The sequence below is a fragment of the Pinus tabuliformis genome, chromosome 8 (genome assembly GCF_031772625.1).
Source record: "Pinus tabuliformis cultivar Carrire ecotype Pingquan chromosome 8, CPIR1, whole genome shotgun sequence".
Lineage (NCBI taxonomy): Eukaryota > Viridiplantae > Streptophyta > Pinopsida > Pinales > Pinaceae > Pinus > Pinus tabuliformis.
The window spans coordinates 1,402,070,431-1,402,092,456 of record NC_142294.1 but is presented as its reverse complement, the minus strand read 5'-3'; the positions used below and the strand labels follow the sequence as shown (position 1 = coordinate 1,402,092,456).

At 37.6% G+C, this 22,026-nt stretch overlaps 1 pseudogene; it reads right to left on the bottom strand.

The window, feature by feature from the left end:
- The window catches only part of LOC149240796 (putative methyltransferase PMT2), a 130,457-nt pseudogene that overhangs the window by 35,469 nt on the left and 72,962 nt on the right, over nt 1-22,026 (bottom strand).

Genomic DNA, 22,026 nt, shown 5'->3' with positions numbered 1-22,026 from the left:
ACATGTATTTATAAGAAAACCATACAACTATTTGTGGAGAAAAATATGCTACAGTCCAAACACATAGAAAACAGGTACGCGGAATTTCTTCCTCGCCTGCTGGAGACATAAATCCAAGATGGTGGTTGTTGGATTTGGTTGCACATGTAGGAATTTACAGGGTAAGTTCCTCAGACAGAACACCAAAGGACACCGCTCACAAACAGAACACAGATCAATACACCAGTACTTTTGACGTGGTTAAAACCCTCAAAGAGGGAAACAGTCCACGGCCTGAGCCAACGCGGCCACTTCAGGCAATTTATTAATAAAAGAATGAAAATTTACATAAGCTTCTCTCATGGACGGTTAGCCTACAAATGACCCTCCATGCTCTTTAACTAGAGATCATGGACCAATCGGGTGTTAAGCCACGGATCAAGTGTCGGTAATACCGAGGAGAGAATGAACCGTCGGATCACTACATATCGTGACCGTCGGATTGTAAGTTACAAAATGTACATAGTAAAGAAACACACTTTACCTAACTCTATACTAGACCAAGTTATACTTAACTATTTCCTATGTGTCGGAATATCCTAACATCCCCCCTTAAGAACAACTTGGGATAGGATGGAAGGATTTACAAATATGACACAATAGGAGAAGGAAGGAGGCACTAGAGCCTATTCCCCCTTAGTGACAACTTCCTGAACTCCAACCATAAATCGAAGTTTAGTGAACTTCGCCTCTGTGAGAGCCTTTGTAAAGATGTCTGCAACTTGATCATCTGTTGAACAATATTGCACTTCAAGAACATGGTCATGAATGAGCTTTCTGATGAAGTACATGTGCACTTTAATGTATTTGTTGCGCTGATGTTGGACTGGATCTTTGCATAGTTGAATGGCACTTTGATTATCACACCAAAGTGTAGTCGGATGCTGCTGCTGAAAGCCAAACTCTGACAGGATCTGACGAAGCCACAAGGCTTCCTTACTAGCTTCTACGGCACCACGATACTCTGCTTCTGCTGAAGAAAGAGAAATGGCACCTTGTTTCTTGCAAGCCCATGTAATAGGTCCTGAACCAAGAGTGAACACATAACCTGTAGTAGACTTCCGATCATCAGGGTCACCAGCCCAATCGGAATCAGTGAAACCAACCAATAGAGGAGATGCTTCGGCACTGTAATGAATCCCAAACTGAACTATACCTCGAACATAACGAAGTATTCTTTTAGCTGCTTTCCAATGACTTTCATGTGGGTTTTGCATAAACCGAGCAACAAGGCCAACAACAAAGGAAAGGTCAGGACGAGTATGGGTTAGATACAAAAGTTTTCCTACAAGTGATGGTATAAGGTAGCATCAACTTCAGGAGAAGTACAAGTGACTGAAAGTTTGACTCCAGACTGAAAGGGAGAAGGGGCTGGCTTACAGTCTTCCATGTGAAAATGGCGTAGAATATCACAGGCATACTTGGACTAGGAAAGGGAAATACCTTCCTTGGATTGCAAGACTTGAAGACCAAGAAAATAATGTAAGTGTCCTAAGTCTGTCATTTAAAACTTCCTTTTAAGGCTAGATTTCACATGGTTTATAAGGTTGGGATCACTACCAGTCAGGATAAGATCATCAACATAAGGAACAAGAATGATAAGAGACTTGCCCACTTTCTTGGTGTAGATAGTGTTGTCAGAATGACACCTAGAAAAGCCATTTTCTAAAAGAAAGTTATCCATTTTGGCATACCAAGCTCAAGGAACTTGCTTGAGACCATAAAGGGATTTCTTAAGCCGACATACAAGGCTGGACTATGTTTGTATAAAGCCAATAGGTTGTTCCATATAGATTTCTTCATGCAAGTCATGATGCAAGAAGGCAGATTTAACATCCATCTGATGGACTTCCCATTTGAAAGAGGCAGCAAGGGAAAGAACAAGGCAGATAAAGTTCATTTTGGCAATAGGGGAGAAGGTTTCAGTGTAGTCAATGCCTTCAACTTGTGAAACACCCTTAGAAACAAGACGAGCTTTATGTTTATCAACTTTCCCGTCTGGTCCATACTTGGTTCTGTAAACCCATTTGCATCTAACAGGTTTTCGTCCCTTTGGTAGAGGAACAAGATCCCATGTATCATTTGCCAATAATGAATGATATTCTTCATTCATAGTTGCTTCCCAATCTGGATGGCTTGAAGCTTCTGCAAAGGTGTCAGGATCATAATTCACTGAAGCTCGAGCCAGTAAAGAAGAGGTTCTATCAAACTGAGAACGTGTACGTCGCTGATCTGTAGGATCACCAACAAGATCACCTGCTGCATCCCGAGTAGCACGGACCCATTTTGGAAGCTGAGGAGCTGAAGGAGGATCCTGAGAAGGTGGGGGAGGATTTTCATCCTCGCTTTCATCATCTGAAGAAGAAATATTTTCAAAAGTAGAAGAGATAGGGAGAGGTGGCACATCCACCGAACTAGGCTCGTAGGCCGATATATTTTCAGCAAACTTTACATCTCTTCTAATGATAACATTTTTGGACTTAAGTGGAATAAGTCTATATCCTTTGACATCCTTAGAATATCCAACAAAGATACATTTTTCACTCTTAGGTTCTAAAGCTTTATGTTTCTCATCTGGAATATGGGCCCATGCTTCACTTCCAAAAACACGAAAGTGACTTACATCTGGTTTAATTGAGCTCCATGCTTCTTCTAGAGTGATATTCTTTAAAACCTTAGTAGGAGTGCGATTTATTATGTAATTTTCATAGTTAATTGCTTCTGCCCAATAATTAAGACTAATTCCTTTAGATTGAAGCATACAATTAGCCATTTCCTTTAAGGTGCGATTCTTCCTTTCAGCTACACCATTTTGTTGTGGAGTATATGGAACAGTATGTTGCATTTGAATTCCATTCTCAGTGCAAAAGTTGATGAATTTTTTGTTAACATATTCTCCGCCATTATCAGATCTTAGCTTAAGAATTTGATGTCCAGATTGTTTTTCAACAAAGGCCTTAAAGGCCAAGAACATGTTAAATACTTCACTCTTGAGTTTTAAGAAGTATACCCAAGTGCGTCTGGAGAAATCATCAATGAAAGTTAAGAAATACTTGTAGCGAGAGAATGAAACAACTGGAAGTGGACCACATAAATCACTATGCACGAGCTGTAAAGGGGCTGAGGCGTGCCAAGAGGCACGTTTTTCAAAATTGTCCCGATGATGTTTTCCTAACAGCACAGGTGGTTGTTGGAGTCCGTAGGTTCATGTAGTTGTTTCAGATAACGCTTCCCATTACTGTGAAACGTGTTACTTAACCACGAAACAGAGTCCTGTTACCTTCGGTCTCTGTGTTTGACTTCTCCTTTGACCGTAGTCTTATACCAACTTCCTTGTCGACCTGGGCTAGGTGAATAGGACAGGGTCCATGTCACAATGATTCCCAAGTTGCCCATGTAGTTAGTTTCTCCTTCTGACACCTGGAACCTGTTAAAGCATGAAGGTAGCTGCGGAACAGCCGATTAGCTGCAGAATAGACTGCGTTCCACAGCTAATATACAAAAATTTATTCAAACAAAAAAACATAAAAGCATAATATGTAAACCACTAAATTTCCTCCTTAAGACGGTATATACTGATCATTGGTGATGAGAATGCATCTTTCTCATGGAAAAACAAAGAAAAGGAATGAGAAGAGTTGCTAGGGAGAGAGTAATTTTGAGACTCAACAGTGAGAACAACACAAACGAAATCCTCCATCTCATTCATTCTGATATATGTGGTCTGATGCCTGTGCATTATATTAGTAGTCATCTTTTCTACATCACCTTCATTAATGACTTCTCAAGAAAGACATGGATATACTATTTAAAACAAAAAGGATAAAGCCTTCGAAATATTCAAGGAGTTCAAAGTTTTGATCAAAAATAAAACAGTGAAGAGAATCAAAGTATTCAGGTCCAACAATGGTGGGGAATACATATCAAATGAGTTCATAGAATCTTTCAAGAAAGAAGGAATAGAAAATGAAACAATTGTGCTATATACACCTGAAAAAAATGGATTAGCAGAAAGGAAGAATAGGTCTATATTAGAAGTTGCATGTGCCATGCTTAATGATCAAAATTTGTCAAAGTTTCTTTTGGAAGAAGCAACGCATGTTGTTGTATATGTTCAAAACAAGGTTCCTCATCAAGAATTGGAAAATAAAACCCCTGAAGAAGTGTTCACAGGTGTCAAGCCTGACATTAGCCATCTCCATATGTTTGGATGCCCCATATATTTTCATGTACCGAAGGAAAAAAGGAACAAATTGGAAGCTACAGGAAGAAAAGGTACGTTTGTTGGTTATTGTGAAAATTCTAAAGTATATATAATATATTCATGGTCAAAGGAAGGTTTAAATTAGCATGGATGTAACATTCGATGAAGATGAAGCTCTTGGAAAAGAAATAGACCTTCCTCCACCTCTTCCTCCTCCCAAGAAGAGGAATGATGACAGGGATATTCTAGATGGTCCTTTCGTGCCCAAATCTAAGACTAATATTGTTGATAATCCTATGGAGCCTATGGATCCCTTAGATCCTCCTCCAAGTGATCCTCCTACTAGGAATAGACCACTTTGGCTCTGTGACACTCTACAAGATGTTGAGAGACATGTTCCCGTTCGAAGATCATTTAGAGAAAGGAAGAAGACATGCAGGTACCATGGATATGTTGTAGCCATGAGCACTATGATTCAAGCCAAGCCTTCCACATTTGAAGAAGTCATAAAATAACAAGTTTGGAAAGATGTTATGGCCAATGAATATGAATAAATTATGAAGAATGATGTATGGGATGTTGTGTCGCGACCAAAGGGGAAATATGTGGTGACTTCAAAATGGTTATTCAAAATCAAGCATGGAATTGATGGTATCATTGAGAAATACAAGGCAAGGTTCATGGATCAAGGATTATCACATAAAGGGGGAGAGGATTATGATGATATATTTTCACCTGTGGCTTGATACATAACCATGTGTTTGATAATATCCCTTTCCGCAGGTCTAGGATGGAATATTCATTAGATGAATGTAAAGACTACATTCATGCATGGCATGTTACAAGCAGAAGTGTATGTTGAGTAGCCACAGTGATTTGAAGTAGAGGACCGAAAGACACATGTTAGCAGGTTGAAGAAGGCAGTGTATGGTTTGAAGCAATCCCCCATAGCATGGTATGCCCACATAGACAGTTATTTGGTAAATTTGGGATTCACAAGAAGCAATTTCGATCCCAACATCTAATTCAACGTAGTGCAAGGTATGTCGTTGATTTCATTTTTATATGTTGATGATATATTATTGACAAGTTGTGAGCCTCTGATGATCGATTGCAAGAGGGAACTAGCCTCTGAATTCGAGATGAAGGACCTTGGACTCATGCACTACTTTCTAGGCCTTGAGGTGTGGCAAAGACTCGGTGATATTTTCCTTTCACAAGGAAAATATGTTGTGAATTTGTTAGAGAGATTTGGAATGAAAAAATGCAAGTCCCTACCCACACCGATGGAAATGAACTTCAAGAAGTTACGTGGAGAAGTCGCAGGACCCGATTTGGCGAATCCATCCGAGTATAGACAATTGATTGTGGTTATAATGTTCCTTGTGAAGACCCACCCCTACATATTCTATGCAATGAACACATTGATTCAATTCATGAATGAGCTTATCCATGAACATTGGATCGTTCCCAAACACATTTTTAGATATTTGCATGGGACAATCACACTTGGTCTGAGATATTCTATCAGAGATGTTCGACTTTATGGATACACCGATGTTGATAGGGCAAGAAATGTTATCGAAAAGAATAGTACATCTAGATGTTGTTTTAACCTTGGATCTTCCATGATATTTTGGATCAGCATGAAGCGGAAATCTATAGCTTTGAGTACTGCTAAGGCGGAATATATTGCCACTAGCATGGCTAGCTATGAAGCAGTTTGGTTAAGGAAGCTCTTTGGAGAGTTATTTGAGTAGGTCCTAGATACTACAGTGATATATTGTGACAACAAGAGTGGGATCCATCTAGAAGATTGTATTTCGTGACAAGTCCAAGCACATAGAGATATGATATCACTTCATTCAATACATGGTGCAAAGAGGAGTCGTTAGACTCCATCAAATATCGACAAATGAGCAGATTTCATATCTTCTCACCAAGGCTTTATCGAAAGGGAAGTTATTGTTCTTCATAGAGCAGCTTGGACTGATGGATGTGACCCCTCTTGATAATGGGTTAGAGTTGACCAAGGACATTGAGCCAGCTTCCCCCCGGTTGAGTTCCCATGGTGTGGAATTTAGATAGAGTTCTCCTAGGGTTGAGGGATCTCTGGAAAATAGGGTATTACCCTTATCTGTTACCCATAAGGTTGGATATGTTTCTCCCCTATTTACAAATAAGGTTGGAGATGTTTCTCCCCTGTCTAGTCTATGCATGGTATACCCTAATTGGTATCATACCCACAAGCCAAGCTTGTTGGGAATATTGCTCCATGTTTGGCCAATGGGTTGAGAGTGTGCTTGGGGCGTACAACCCAAGTTTATTATGATGCAAGTATTCTACTTCATGGCTCTTGAGGGTCATTGATGGGAAGAATGGCAGGAAATAGGATTGGATTGAGATTTTCTCCCTTATATGGTTTCGAGTTGAGAATGAGCTCCTCGATGTGATTCTAGGGTTGAGATGTGCTCCCCTATGTGTTTGGATATCCTATTGCTCGATATGGGGTTGAGATATGTAACTCCCCCATGAGATAGAGGGTGGAAGCTAATGCTACTCGATTCTTCTTCTTTTAGATTCAATAATGTTTTAGCTGATAGAGTTGAATAGAGATTGACATGGCATGATGACAGTATAACAAGACGATATGATGATCAACGGATAGATAGTTGTAAGTGGAATTATTCCTAGTTGAGAGGGAGTGTTAATTTATGAAACTAGGGTCAAATTACACCTTTTACAGCTCATATGATGGAGATGATGTTTTTATTGAATTCCTCTTTTCGAGAGGACCAAAATCGACCTAAATATCACCTCATTTGGATAAGTAGAAGTTGGTTTTTGAATTTATGTACCCACTCATATATATTGGGATAGGTCGGCCTCACACACATGTACAATTGGACAGGTCGACCTCAACATCAAATGGACCCCCATTGAATCCTATAAATACAAGATACCTCAAGCTCATTTGATTATCATCAAGAAGAATCTTCTCTTCTTCGATTGTTTGGTTCGCACAGGTCTGATGGAGGAAGCTCGCGCAAGGTTCGAAATTACAGGTTTGAGGCTCACACATGTTTAGGGTTTCTAATTTCCAGTTGTACGCTTTCTGCAAGTCATATCCAACTATAGTCACATGCTCGTAATGCCTTGAAGAGTGACTCGAAAGCCACAGTCACTCGCATAACATATTGAAGGGTGCGATTGAGGTTTTGAGATATTTTTGGGCAGATCCGACCACAGTCACTCACTTGTAGTGCTTCAGAGAGCGACCAGGAATTCATAGTCGCTCGCTCATAGTGTCTCAGGGAGTGACTGAGAAAACACATTCTCTTACAGAATAACTTAATGAGTGTGAATGGGGTTCTGAACTAGGGATTGACAGTTTACCATAGTTGACCGCAGATTTCTTAATGCTATAAGGTTTCTCTCTGTTGTACAGTGATTTTGGAAGTCTGTTTCTGATTTATACTGGGTAAATATTTTTTGGATGATTATGTATTGGGCTCATTGTACTCTCTGCTTAAACATTTTATGACAATCTAATAAGAAGAATATTTGAAAGGTTTTTCTCCCTAGTGTGGTTTTTCCCTAACCTTTGACCAATCTGGTGTCTCTTGTGGTATTTCTATTGTCTCCTTTGCCATTGCATATATTATTCCATCTTCAATTATTGTTTATGATTGGAAACATTATTAATAATTGGATGCATTTCTAAATGGAATTGATTTGGGCTGAGGTAATTGAAATAACATAGAACAATCTGAAAAATTAACATCTTTCTCTTTCACAAGTGTTTATTTTGCTTTCTCTTCACTTTAGCATGTGTCACTTTCACTTTCTTTAGCTTTTACGACTGTTGTTTTTACTTTTTATTACTATCACAAATGTCGCTTTTGATTGTTTCACCTCTTGCATGTGTCACACTTTGTGGCACTACTAGAGGAAGCTCTAACGCACTCCTCTACATTAGTTAATTATATGTATCATAAGGATATGCACTAGACACTATCCCACAACTCAGCACACTTTTTGGTTGTAGTCAACACTCTTGTCGTAACTAGTATTCTAAGTGTCACAAAGTGACATTTCAACTGTCATACATAAAAGTAAGTATCGCTTTGTTGTCGTTTCAAGGTATGCATGTGGATTTTGAGGTATGTGTATCCTTTTGCCATGTGTTGATTTTATTTGAGAGTGAGATGACCATTTTAGGACTTGTTTACATGTCTTGTCCTCTCTTGTCTCACTAGTCCCACACTTAGCATTTTGGAGCTTTCACTGTCTTTGCAACTTGCTCAATCTTCAACCAATATTTATGTCCTTGGAACTGTTCATTGCATAGTCTTAAGTCATAGTGAAGCATCATTGCCTCGTGGAACTACACATTTCACAATCACAGTCGGGAAGCCTCCATATTTGCCTCCATGGTTGGCTCAATTTTGTAGTCTTTTGTCCATATCCTTCATGAGCTATGTATTGCGCAATCATAGTGAGAAAGCCTTCTTCACTATCTCAGTGAGTTTTCCAATTGTGTAGTATTTTGTCTCTTGCCTTCCTAAACTGTGCAATGTGCAATCATAATGACAAAGAATGCCCCATTACATCATTGTCTCCCTAAATTGCATAGTTCTCTCTTCTAGCCCCTCAGCCATTATGCACTGTGCAAGTAACCCTTCCTCATTGTCTCGCTGAGTTTCTCAACTGCGCATTCCTTGGTCCTTGTCATTCTAGAACTGTGCACTATGCAATCATAGTGAGAAAGATTTCTCCCTTGCCTCACTGATTCCCTCAACTGCATAATTCAGCTTCCTTATCCCTCGGTTACTGTGCACTACGCAATTATAGTGGCTAGACCCTCACCACTACCTCTTGATCCTACATAATGCATAATTCATGAGCCTCCTCTTTAATCTTGTATTTTTTCTGGGTCTAAACAACATGAAACATGAAACAGAATAGACCAGGAGATTCTTGGACTGATGTTGCCTTGTCATGTGTGATTTTCATCTGCAAGTATTGTATCTTGATAAGGTAGTATGATTTCTCGAGGAGGATGCCAAGGAGATAATGCAAAAACACACTTGTCAAAGAGGTTATCAAGCAATAAGATCAAGTGACACTATATCATGATGGAATATTGAAGATCATAATCACAAGGAAGACTCCATATCATCCAAGCTCTAGGAGGATGAATATGAAACACATGAAAGACTTATCATGATGATACAAGGGAGGTCATCAAGAAAAGGCTACAAGAGAGCACTTGCGGAGAAGAAGCATAGGAAGAACCATCATGAAGACATGAAGAAATATTGGACTATGACAAAATGGTGACATCTCATGCTGACTTGGAAGGTTATGATACTTATCCAAATCATTTGGAGGATGAATATAAAGAACAAGAAAAGATCCATCATAAAGAAGTCAAATTCAAAGCAGTAAAGAAAGCAACTTGGCATCAACACATCATCATGAAGTTCCCTATCATCACTGCCAAGTCATGGCTTTTCTAAATTTCATTACAAAGTCATATGTGTCAATGTATTTTTCTAAATAATTTGTGGAATATAATTATGTAATTTTAAAAAAATTGAGAAAATTTAAAATGTGTGGAAGCCCAAGGATCCCACATGGAATATGAAGAGTCACTAGAAATTTCTAAAGTGATGTAGAAGCTCAAATGTCATGTAGGAATGAAAAAGTCATAATACAATATCAACAGTCATGAGGGGGGTCAAGATTCACATGGGAGGTGGAGAGTCACCTCATTTGTTATAAGTATGCCCTCATAGCTCAAGCAAAACGAATTTTGTACTTTGAACTTTTCACCTTGGCTTCTCTAGTTTGATATAGGAGAGAAGATCTTTTTTTGGAGGAGAAAGTGGTGACTTAATGTTCCACTATTGGGGCTAGTGTGGTAGCATTGTAATTATATACATTGGCACTTTCACTTAATATATGAAGCTCTCATAGCCATCCCACTTTCATGCATATGTCGTGAATCATTGTAAGACTATTCTTTCATTATTTGCAGTGTATGTTTATGTTAACATGTACTAATTAAAATGAACTATTTCACTGGCTTTGGTATGCATCACATTGAATGTGTATTCTGGTTGCTTTAATCATTGTTGTTATATTGTAAACTAATTTGTAGGTTATTCAATGGTTCTTTCATGCTCATATGCGTCTCTTTTAGGATAGTACCATTACTTTTCTTCTAGAGACTTACTCTTTCTTTTCCCTATTGTGAAAGTACCATATATGCATTGCAATTATATGCCTCATAATGCCAGCTTACTTGTTTGTTTCAAATATCATTTGTATAATCTCTTATGTTGATAATTGTATTTACGGAAAATTCCTAAGGATAATGGCAACCAGCCATATTTTCGTTTGGGGACCCTACTCCAAATGGTGTGAGGTCTAATTGGGACTTCATAGTGGGGAAACCCCCTTGGTTGACGGATTTCCAACACCATCAATAGTTGGTGCTAGAAGGAGGGCTAGATGACAAGATGAGCCCATTGAGTCTATTTTGAATTTCTTATCTTGAAATGGGTCGATCCTAAATTATAATCCCAGGATTTTTTTCTAATAGATAAAATATTTCACTTCCCATGGAACTACTCTATATCTTGTCTCAATTAAATTTTGACGGCGAGAGTGGAACATCCATAGCCGAGCATACATCTCAATTTCTTGGGTTTTGTGATTTTCATGAAGTGGATTATGAATATGTTTCTTGTAAATTATTGATCCTCTCTCTTGAAGGTCAAGTTAAGTCATGGTGCCATACCTTTCCAGTAGCTTCCATTCATTCTTTCAAACAACTCTTCAAGGAGCTTCACCAAGATTTTGACGGGTATGATTATCAAGATTCTTGTTAAAGGATTAATCAACTAAGAATGAAGTTTGATGAATCAATAGAGGATTTTTCTAATAGATTACTTCACCTATGTCATGAGTTTCCTAAAGAAGATATAGATTGGGATTTCTTTAAGGAAAAGTTTAAGCATCTAGGTAAAATCTCCTTGAAACAATCACAATCTAAATCCTTGGTTGATTTCTTCCAACTTTCACCGATCATGAGACACCTCAAATCTCAGAGGATAAATTGAGCGACCCTTTTTTTCCTTGTCCTCCTCCATTTTCATTTCCAAACAAAGAAGTCTCTATCATTAAATTTGAGAAATACGAAAATAAAATTGATGATCCGTTTATACCATCTATATTTTATCTTCCTGATCAATATTGTATACATGAAAACTTTGAATGTCCTAATTAGTAAAAAAATAGGTGAAGATTGATCCTTTGATTCCCCAAGATCACATTAATGTACATAACCAAAACCTAGAATCTAACATCATTAAAAGTATTGTTTCTCCAAGGAAAACATGTCATCCTCTATCATCTACATGTCATGACCTTGTTTACCTTGATCCACTTGATCAATCCACACCAATAGTTACTTATTCAAACTCTCTTGATTTTTAATTTGTTGGTCCAAAATTGTGATCAGGTACAAGGTGGTCACATTTAATGAGTAGAGGAACAAGAGTGTGAAGATGATCTTAATCTCTCTTCTCCTTCTCAAAATATTCCATGTCAAGATGATGTTCCTTCGTTATTGGTTGATCTAAAATATTGTGATCTTGGTAGTCAATCAAACGAAATCAAAATGTTCAATCAATATAAATCCTTGGGCAACCATCATCTTGATAATAATGATCTCACTAACACACATGGTAATGGGTGTCCAAGTATATTGACTAATTGCTTGATTTCTCAAGAAGGTTTAAACTTGAAGAGTTTAAATCTAGAATATGATATGATCAAAGAAGATTCTCTGGTGAACACTTCTTCTTTTGCCCACTATCTTTTGTGTCCTCCTATTTGCAATGAATTACCTTGTGATGAAAATATGTCATGCTCTTTGAATTTACAATTCGATGAGTTGAGTTTTGAATTGACACAAGAATTTACAATTCGATGAGTTGAGTTTTGAATTGACACAAAACAATAAGAACATTCATGGTGAAGAAATAAAATCATCAAGCATCCATCCCCTACTTTGAAAATTCTAGTCTTGCATCAGGATAATCCTATAATTCAAATTGCTCATGAATTTCCTCTGATCTTATACATCATTAGATGCACAACCAGAAAAATATTATGACTTGAGTAACTTTTTTGTTGAGGTTGCAAAATCTGATCAAACCAGTGATGTATATGGATTCCATCCAGATAATAGTGATATTGTTGACTTAACTAATAGTATTTTTTCACATGCAATTTGCAATCATTTGACTCAGTTCTCAAAATGTAGTTATCCAACTTTTCAAATTTCTGGAACTTATCAAGGATTCAAGGCACTTCAACTTTCATTGATGGTTATGTCAAATTCTCGCAATCTTGATAAGATCCTTGAGCCATGTCAGATCTAGATTTCCTCATAAAATTCGTTCCTTTGTATTATTTCATAGGATGCAAACTCATTCTTGACGGATTTTGGGTTTTTACAAAAAAAGTATTCTAATTATCAAGATTGGGCTTCTGATCAGATAAAATATCATTTTCTTTAGCTTCATCTTCATGTAAACCTTTTGCATTGAGCTCGGGATTGAAATGTACATCCTTCATGGATACACACAACTTTTAAGCTTATCATTATGTTTATCATGACAAGGATTATCATAGGTCGAAAGCTTCGTATTTGTCAAACATTTTTGTTAATGATCAGCTCCTGGTCTTTCTTATGAATGTTGTAATGTTAATGATTTTCCTTATGACACAAGACATCCTCTTGAGTGTTAGTAAATGCTTGAGTTATTTGGTGAATCAAATTCCTCATCTTGATAGATTAATTTCCCAAGTTCACATAAAGGTTGAATCTAATTCAATACATGTTGATTCATTGTATCTTGATTGGTTTCCTGTATTTGCTACACTAGCATTCTTTTTTAATTCTTCTGGTCAAATACAAGATAGTGATTTTTTGTTACCAAAAAGCGAGGAAGATGTTTATATTATTCAAAGAATTTGTGAAACTTCTCAAATCAATATAGAATCTTATTCCTTGATTGATCCATCTGATCATAACATTAGGTCTAATAGATGTCATGCAACTAATTTTTTCCCACCAGTATATCTAATAATAGTTGTTTTACATCAAATGAACTCATTGAACCAAGTGATCTTTATGGTTTATTATCTCACTATCTAGATGTTGGTCAAGAAAGTTCTCATGATCTTGATGACACTCTTGAACATGATCAAATCAATTTTCTTTCACAACGTTCTTCCTTTGATTCAATTGAGTTAATTGAAAGTTCATTTTCCCAAGAATTTCAAAGCTTTCAAAAGGATTTTTTGGGATATCAAGATTTAATTTATGATTGATTGGAAACATCTTACTTAGCAAGATTTTTTGCTAATAATAAGTTTCGAGCTTTCATGATGTTTGCTAAGAAGGGGAATACACACAAAGGTACATTCACAATAAGATTTCAAGGTTAATATGATTGTTCTAATGATCGAAAAGGTAAGGCTCAAGACTGGTTAAAGTTAGTTTTTATGCCACATCTTTATGCCTTTAGGCAAGACCTTTAATTTCTCGTGCAAGATATTCAAGTTGTTATCTTTACTTTTGCACATTACTTTATATGGTTTTTAATTAGTTGTATCTTTCTACTTGCAAGGTAGGAGCAACTTCGGTGGCTGCATTGGAAATTTAATTTCACTTAGCCTTACCTTATAGCTGATTAGATTAGGAGTAGGTTTTGTTGCATTTTAGTTTTCTTATTAATTGTATATACCTTGCATATTGTTTTTCATCTATTCTTTTCATTTGTTTATTTCTTCTTTTATCTTGCATGTTTCTTTTCATGCCTTGTCTTTGTTGTTTTTTCATCCCTTTTTTTCGTGTTTTGTTTAATAAGAGTACGCATGAAAAATTATCTTGTCTGGCTCAAGAGAATAATGTGGAAATGTTTTGAAAGGAAATGCTGATGACGAGAAACTCTTGGCTAATATATCTTCCTCTTATTTGTTTGGGCTTAGATATATTTAAATGTCAATGAAGTCTGAATGGAAAATATGATCCATTCGAACGAAAATCCATAAGAAAAACCATGATGTCCGTATCTATTTTAAGATATTCATTCCTTGACATGGTATGGTAATTGAATGGTGTTTTTCTTATTGATCCAATTGAGTAGAGAAGGGAAAGGAGAAAGTTAAGAGAAAGCATATTAATTTCAAAGGTATATAACAATCTCTGAAGGAATAACCTCTCTTGCTCTTAATAATTCGGGATCCCTCTTCCACACCATGAAATAAAGTATAATCAATGCTAAATCATACTGAAAATAAAATAAGGGGTGAAAGAAGAGAAATGATTCTTACGTAGATAGGTGAAACAAGTAATTTTATCGGGGTATTGAATAGGCTCCCTAGCAGTGAAGCATTGCTTTTATTTCCTATAGTGACACCACCAAGGTACTAAACAGGCTTGTTGGTAGTAGAGCAACAATAGAGATGAAATGAAAAATTTTATCTTAATCTCACAAATATATTTTATCCTTCTCCCAGATCGAAAAAAATGAGATATGGTAAGCCTTGTAAATATGTTTAGTCAAGAAAGGGAATGGGAGAGATTATATTTATAATCAGGATAAGTGGAGAAGTTGAGGTAATCCACACAGTGAATCAATACTTCCAGAAAGACAAGACTTTGTGCATAAAGCTAGACCTAAACATAGAAGCTAGAGTTCTACCAGTGTGTCACCAAGTGTTGTCGCTGTGAAAAACACCCTCCAAAATTTTGCCCACATTTAAATTTTGGAACCTACCTATGAATTTATAGCCTATCATTTAAAATTTCTCCATTGTCTCTTCATGATTGGTTGATGTTCCACTAAGTGTTTAAGTATTCTACTGAAATTCTAACTATCAAAACCACTTTCTTACACATGCTCAATCCTTGATATATCCATAAGCACCCTGGTTTTTTGCAAGCTCAATAACCAATGTCCATCCTTGAGAATGGAAATTGCATAGTTCTTGAAAGTAAGGCTTGCACAGTCTCTAGGAATATTTTCAGAGCAATGTTTATTTACAGTGTTTGTGCACTCCCTGTGGACTATGGTTGTCAATCCATAAAGACAGTGATTATGCAACCCTTGTGGACAATCAGTGCGCAATTCCATGTTGACAACTCTCTCACTGTTAGTTTCAATTGTATCATCACCCTAGTGATTTTTCTCAATAGCCACTTTTGTGCCTTTTGGTTTCATTAGTGTCACTTTTGCAACTGTTGTTTTTTATTTATTTTTCTTTCACAAGTGTCATTTTTTCTTTCTCTTCACTTTAGCATGTGTCGCTTTCACTTTCTTTAGCTTTTTCAAGTGTCATTTTCACTTTTTCTTACTATCACAAGTGTCGCTTTTGATTGTTTCACCTCCCGCATGTGTCACACTTTGGTGCACTACTAGAGGTAGCTCTAGTGCACTCCCCTACATTAGCTAATCATATATGTCATAAGGATATGTGCTAGACACTCTCCCATAACTCAACACACTTTATGGTTGTGGTCAACGCTCCTGTCGTAACTCATATTCTAAGTGTAGCAAAGTGATGTTTCCACTATCACACATAAAAATAAGTGTTGCTTTGTTGTCGTTTCAAGGTATGCACGTGGATTTTGAGGTTTTTGTATCCTTTTGGCATGTGCTGATTTTATCTGAGTGTGATATCGCCATTGTTGTACTTGTTTGATGTATTTTCCTCTCTTGTCTCATTAATCCCACACTTAACCATTTTGGAGCTTTCGTTGTCTTTGAAACTTGCTCAATATTTGACCAATATTTATTCCCCTTGGAACTATGCATTGCACAGTCTTAATTCATAGTGAAGCATCCTTGCCTCCTAGAACTACACATTTTGCAATCATAGTGGGGAAGCCTCCATGTCTGCCTCCTTGGCTGGCTCAACTATGCAATCTTTTGTCCCTTTAGTTCCTACTTTTTCCATTGCACAATCATAGTGAGAAAGCCTTCTTCACTATCTCACTGATTTTTCCAACTGGGAAGTTATCTATCTCTTGCCTTCTTAAATTTCACATTTCCCTAGAACTGTGATCGCCTGCCTCATTACATCATTGTCTCCCTCAACTGTGTAGTTTATTCTTCCATACCCTCAGCCACCGCACATTGTTCAATCATAGTGAGAAACACTTCCTCACTAAATCATTGAGTTTCTACACTGTGCAGACCTCAATCCTTGTCCTTTTGGAACTGCACACTGTGAAATCATAGTGAGAAAGCCTTCTCCCTTGCCTCACTAATTCCCTCAACTGCACAATTTTGATTCCCTATCCCTCAGTTACGGCACACTACACAGTCACAATGGCTAGACCCTCACCATTGCCTCTTGTTCCTATGCAATGTACAATTCTCGAGCCTCCTCCTCAATCCTACATTTTGTCTTGGCTCAATCAGCATGCAGCATGAAACAAAATAGACTAGGACATTTTTGGATTGATGACGTCTTGTTATGAGTAAATTTCATCTACAAATATTTTATCTTGACATGACATGATGATTTATTGAAGTGGATTCCAATGATATCATGCAAAAACACACTTGTCAAAGAGCTTATCAAGAAATAAGATCAGGGGACACTAGATCACGATGGGAGATTGAATATCAGAATTACAAGGAAGATTCCATATCATCCAAGCTCTAGGAGGATGAAGATGAAAAACATGCAAGACTTATCATGAAGATACAAGGGAGTTCATCAAGAAAAGGCTACAAGAGAGAACTTTTGGAGAAGAAGCATCAGAAGAACCATCTTGAAGACATGAAGAAATCATGGGATATGACAAAATGGTGGCATCTCATGCTAACTTGGAAGGTTCTGATACGTATCTAGATCATTTGGAGGATGAATATAAAGAACAAGCAAAGATTCATCATGAATAAGTCAAAGTAAAAGCAGGAATGAAAATGCTTGGCATTGACACATCATCATGAAGTTCCATATCATCACTACCAAGTCATGGATTTTCCAAATGCCATTACAAACTCATATCTGTTAATGTATTTTTCCACATCATTTGTGGAATATAATTATGTAATTTGAAAAAAAATGAGAAAATGTAAAATGCTTGGAAACCCAAGTGTTCCACATGGAATTGAAGAGTCACTAGAAAGTTCTAAAGTCATATAAAAGCTTAAGGGTCACGTAGGAATGAAAAATTCATAATAGAAGCTCAAGAATCATGAGGGAGTCCAAGAGTCACATGGGAGGTGGAGATTCACCTCATTTATTATAAATACACCCTCATAGCTTAAGCAAAAGGACTTTTCGACTTTGAACTTTTCACCTTGGCTTCTCTAGTTTGGCATAAGAGACAAGATCTTTCTTTGGAGGATCAAGTGGTGACTTAATGTTCCACTATTGGGGCTAGTGTGGCAACATTGTAATTGTATATATTGTCACTTTCACTTAATATATGAATCTCTCATAGCCATGCACTTTCATTCATATGTCATGAATGTTTGTGAGACTATTTTTTCAGTGTTTGCAGTGCATGTTTATGTAAACACATACTAATGAAAATGAACTATTTAATTGGCTTTGGTACGCGTCTCATTGAATGTGTGTTGTTACTTATTTACTCATCATTGTTATCTTGTGAACTCATTTGCAGGTTAATCAATGATTCTTTCATGCTCTTGTGTGTCTCTTTTAGAATAGTACTATTACATTTATTCTAGAGACTCACTCTCTCTTTTCCCTTTTGTGAAATTACCATCTATTCATTAAAATTATATGCCTTGCAGTGTCACCTTGCTTGTTTCAAATATCGTTTGTATAATCGCTTATGTTGATAATTAGAACTAATGAAAATTCCTAAGGATAATGGAAACTAACCCTGTTTTTGGTTCAAGCTCCTACTCCAAACGATGTGAGGTCTAATTGGGACTTCATAGCGGGGAGGACCCCTTGGTTGATGAATTTTCAGCACTTTCAACACTTATATATTGAGAGTAGCAAATAAGTTATCATATTGTTGATGGTGCTAGAAATCCAACAACCAAGGGGGTCTGCCCGATATGAAGTCCCAACTAGACCTCACACTATTTGGAGTAGGATCCCGACATGTGAAATAGGGTAATTGGTTTCCATTATTCTTAGGAACTTTCCTTTGCTAAAATTATCAACAAAAGAGATCATGAAAACAATATTTGAAATAAACAAGTAAGTTGACACTATGAGGAATACAATTGTAATACATATATGGCACTTTCATGGAAGGGAAAGAGAGAGTGATCCTATAGAATAAAATTAATAATACTATCCTAAAAGAGACACACAAGAGCATTAAAGAATCATTTATTAACGGGAAAATTAGTTCACAAGATAACAATGATGATTAAAGTGATAACAATGCACATTCAATGAGATGCATACCAAGGCCAACAATATAGTTCGTTTTCATTAGTATGTGTTAACACAAAAATACATCACAAACAATGAAAGAACATTTTTACAATAATTCACGATATATGCATGAAAATGTGTTGGCTCAAAGAGCTTCATATATTAAGTGAAAGTCCTAAGATATGCAATTACAATGTTGTCGCACTAGCCCCAATAGTGGAACATTAAGTCACCACTAGTCCTTTTTCTTGAGTTATGAGGGTGTATTTATAACAAATGAGATGTTTTTCCACCTCCCATGTGACTCTTGACCTCCCTAAAAATTCTTGAGCTTTTACTATTACTTTTCAAATCCATGTGACCTTTTAGCTTCTACATGACTTTAGATATTTGTAGTGACCTTTCACATTCCATGTGGGACTCTTGGTATTCCACGCTTTTTAAATTCCCTTATTTTTTAAATTACATAATTATATCCACAAATGATGTGTCAAAACATAATGGCACATGTGACTCTTGAGATGACACTTGTACAATTCATGACTTGGCAATGATGACATGGAGCTTCATGATGATGTATCAGTGCCAAGCTTCTCTCTTTGCTACTTCCTTCATATCTTCATGACAGATCTTGCATGTGCTTCATCTTCATCCTCCAAGAGGTTGATGATATATATTCTTCCATGTGATCTTGATCTTATTTCTTTTGTCGTGGTCTAGTGCCTCTTCATCTCTTCTCTTGATGGTCCCTTCATGGTTCTAGCTTCACTAGTGTCGTCCTTCATGGTTCTAGCTTCACAAGTATCGTCCTTCATGATCTTTTGGAAATCCTACTTGAACATCATCTTATCATATCAAGTACCTAAAAAGAGGATTCACTCATGACAAGATGACATCAATCCCAAAATATCGAATCCTCCTTGAACATCATCTTATCATATCAAGTACCTAAAAATAGGATTCACTCATGACAAGATGACATCAATCCCAAAATATCCTAGTCTATTTTGTTTCATGTTGCATGTTGATTTAGCTAGGACAAAATACAGGATTGGCGAGGAGGCTTAGGAATTGTGCATTACGTAGGAGCAAGAACCAGTGGTGAGGGTCTAGCCACTATGACTATGCAATTCGTAGTTATTGTTAGCTCTGCTATGAAGCGCTGACTTTCTAATGACAAAGAGAAGCTTGGTCTGTTTTGTTTTGTCCCAAAAAGGGCTTACATTGGTCACTTTTCCCTTTCTTCCCTCACCCCTCTTACCTTTAACCTTTCCCATTTCCTAAACGAACCTTCCAAATTTGACAAAATTCCCTTTGGCCTCAGCCCTAAGCACAAAGCTAAACTAACCATAAAACCTTATCCACATGCCTTTCGCGCTCGTAATCCATTGCGCTGCATCCCCACCATTGATCAACCCCCACCAATCCAACTGCTCACATCGCGTCCGATAAAGGCAACCCGCTCAACCACTTTCCACTATCAGATCATCTCCATCGAGATCTGACGGCCTTCGCACATATCACACGGACAACTAGATCGAACGATAACGCGCGATGAGGGCGGTTTTTCTCTCTCATCCACTGCTACGTGTCGTTCGTTGTGTGGAATCGCGCTGCCCTGAGCAATTACCACTTAGCGCCCAAAAGCGGTGCGATGAAAACCGTTACCGCCCAAGTAAACCACCCTCACCCATTAACACCCGTGCAGCTCCATCACCCGATGATCATCCAATCTGTCCACTAAAGATCCAATGGCCCTGACGCACCCCGCTCCCACTTCGGCTGATAGCCTTCACTGAGCCATCTCCACCATTCATATCCTTGATCTGATGGTCATCTCTCTCGCTCATCCCAACTGTCCACCTACCCATGCACCCTACATCCTACGTCCATTCTGTTGCCCAAGGAAGGAGATGACTAGCTCTGCTTGACTGATAACAGTCAGATCCCCAACAACCACATTAAACAGAAAGCATGGCCAAAAGGAGAAAAGGACATGGCATGGCTCTGTAACAGAATTTATCAGTCATGGACTTCACTACTGCGAGCATTCCAACCGCCTAAAGGACAGCATAGCAGTTGTACAGATCAGATTTACATAGTGAAGCAAGCAACCTCGTTCAGAGACTCCATCAGGCAGTTAAATGCAGTTGGTGGTCAATTAAGACCCCTCCATACCTAAACGGCCAGGTGTCATTGTAACGTAAGCTTATAAATACTCAGAAGAAATATGCAATCAGGGTTGGCATTAGATGTAAGGTTCAACTTTTGGAGACTGTAGACACTTTGTCACTTGCAACGTCTCACCTTCATTTTCAGCAATACAAGCTTCTTTTGTTGTTAATTGCTCACTGTCCATTTTCTTCTGTTCTAAGCTTATGCCTGATGTGCGGTGTTCTTGATCTCTTAATGTTTAACACTAGATAACTATCATCTTATCTCTGTGTTAGAATGTTGAATGCATCACTGAATAGGTTACTCAGGTTTCTTTCTATCTAATGCAGGAGAGTTGTCATCATGTCTTTGCATTAATAGATTAGATTTGCAGGTTTTTGTACTAGTTGTAGCCGGCCATCACATGGTCTTGTGTATTTGCTGGTGTGGTTACTATTCTCCATATTCACCTAATATCTAAACTGTGAGCATTGGTGGTCTAAAGCCTTGTAATCTGAGGGTGTTCATGCATGTCTGGAATGAAACAAGGTAGAAGTGGTTATCTGGCTTGAACCAAACCATCATTCCTTCCATTAAACCTCGAAACAATAGTTGAATTTATATGTTACCAAGCATCTCCGAGCTACAACCTAGGAGAGTTTCTTGGAATCCTAACATAATTGGTGTCGTTTCTAGGAAGAGGAGATAGAAGCTCAGCTTCCCTAGGAGAATGACACAGATCCAGCTTTGATGATAGACAAAGTCTGGACACATTTTTGGTTGTAATCATCTATCTGGCGACTCTACTGGAGGCCAAACCTCTTGGCGACTCCACATCACAGTTCTGGCTCAGTTTGTGAGGCATACTCGGAGAAATCCTCAGAAATCACCAGCTGACCCAGTACCTGACCCTGAGAAGATTGTCAAGTAGAGAAAGACATCACAAAAGGGAGCATCAGGATCAGGTAAGCCTAAACAATCTTATGTATCTCTGCCAGAAAGGCTTGTAACAGAGCATCTACATGTTGAAAATATAGCCTCTAGTACTAGCAGTGAAGAAATATTTTCAGAGAATCATAAAGCTCCCATTTCTTTAGGTCCTCCTTTGGATCTCAGCCCAAAGGAAACCTCCCTTCCAGTCCATCAGTTTCCTTCAGCCCTGTCATTCA